We start from the raw sequence: 1,748 nt of genomic DNA, 5'->3' as shown, positions 1-1,748 counted from the left end.
AAAAAAAAAAAAAAAAGCCATGTCTGCTGATAAAAGAGTTCATCTCCAAAATGAAAGACCATTGATGTGCACACCTGTGTTTTGGAGTCTACAAGTTTTCCTCACAAACCTATCCCAGAATGTTTTCAATTCACAAGAGATTTATATTCTACTTACATCACTTAATCTGCATGAAACTAATAAATGTAGTCCTTTGATGTTATCCTGCCTTTCTGTTAGTTACGTGATTCTACCGAAATGCCTTCTTTATTGACAAATTTTAATACAAGGCATAAAGTACTTATCAGTGATATTCCAGTAAGCTGTATGTTTAAGTTTATAAAAAGAAAAGAATCCGTGGTTCAAGTAAAAGGCACCCAGGAGCATTTTGATACTCCTTAAACAGGCACAAGGTAAGTGGTTACAAGTTCTCTGAGTATAAACATATTCCAACTTGAATGAATTTCAAATTGATTTAGCAAGAATGCTTCTTTAGTGATTACAGCAATCAGCAACTATCACAAGAGGGTACTAACTGCTACTTGGCTAAAAGACAATAATTGTAGTATGATATTTACTATACAGAGGACCACAGTTTTTATCAACTAAGGACAAAAAAGTTACGATAAAAAAAAAACAAAAACAAATGGCAACAGTTTATGGATATCTACTTATTTGTGTATACTGACTACCAAACACGTTAGTTCTCAGAGTCGTCACTGTTTACAAACTACACCTTACATCAACAATACAAATAACCAAAACGTGGGCTTCATTAAGAAATTTAGGCATTTAATTCTTGCACAGCATTTTCTTTGCTTACAGTGATCCAGTCCAACAAAACTTTTAAGAAGTTTGTCAGTAAAGCATTAACATTTCTTTAAAGTCAACTGGACTTAAGCACAACAAAGAGCATACTCTAAACTACTATGCACAGCTAGATATTACTTCATTAAGCTTTCTTCTATAAGCAGCAGTCAGTGTGATTTTTGCTAGGACCAGTAAAGATCTGAAGTTTTTAAAGCCTGCCAAAGCCAAGTCTCAAGTATTGCATTTTTCATCTGCATTTAAAATAGCGAAACGTTTCACTACCAACTCACTAACTACATCAGGAAAAGGCTTTCTGAATTCCCTTTTTACCCATTTTACAACAGCACATCCTATTCACACTTGTCTAGCTGCTTCCAAAGATTACATAGGACTGAGCATGCTGAGTATAATAAATGATGTAAAAGGGAAGGGATACACTAAGATCTCAATTGCATAAGAAATATTTCAAATAAATACTGTCTCAAAGACAGCAACAATGGTGCTGAGCCACACACAAGCAGTCACAATACGAGCAACCCATTCCCTTCCAGGAAGCACAGCAGATGCAGTAAGAGCCAGCACAAGCGTGACAGATCCTGAGTAAATGCTAGATTCTCACTGATTCACAGCGACTACAGTATAAGTTCAGTCAGTGACTTATGCTATGACAGAATATTTGTTTTGTACACTGAACACAGGAGAGCAAACCTGGAGCTGCAAACACCTCCAGGATAAAATGAAAATTAAAAAAAAAGCGAGAGAAAGAGAAAAGAAGTCAAATATTCTCCTGCTGAAGCTTAACGAAAATACCGTTCATCTTATTTTTAGGGAAGAGAAGCGTTCTCAAAGCGTTTCGCTGGGCACGGCCGGGCAGCACGGCTCCGGCGGTGCTCCAAGTTCCTCAGGCTCGCTCGACACAAAGCAGGCGTTGAGCGCAAACCCAAGCTCCCGCCAACGGC

The sequence above is a fragment of the Meleagris gallopavo genome, chromosome 16 (assembly GCF_000146605.3).
Source record: "Meleagris gallopavo isolate NT-WF06-2002-E0010 breed Aviagen turkey brand Nicholas breeding stock chromosome 16, Turkey_5.1, whole genome shotgun sequence".
NCBI classification, from domain to species: domain Eukaryota; kingdom Metazoa; phylum Chordata; class Aves; order Galliformes; family Phasianidae; genus Meleagris; species Meleagris gallopavo.
This window is presented reverse-complemented; position numbering follows the sequence as displayed.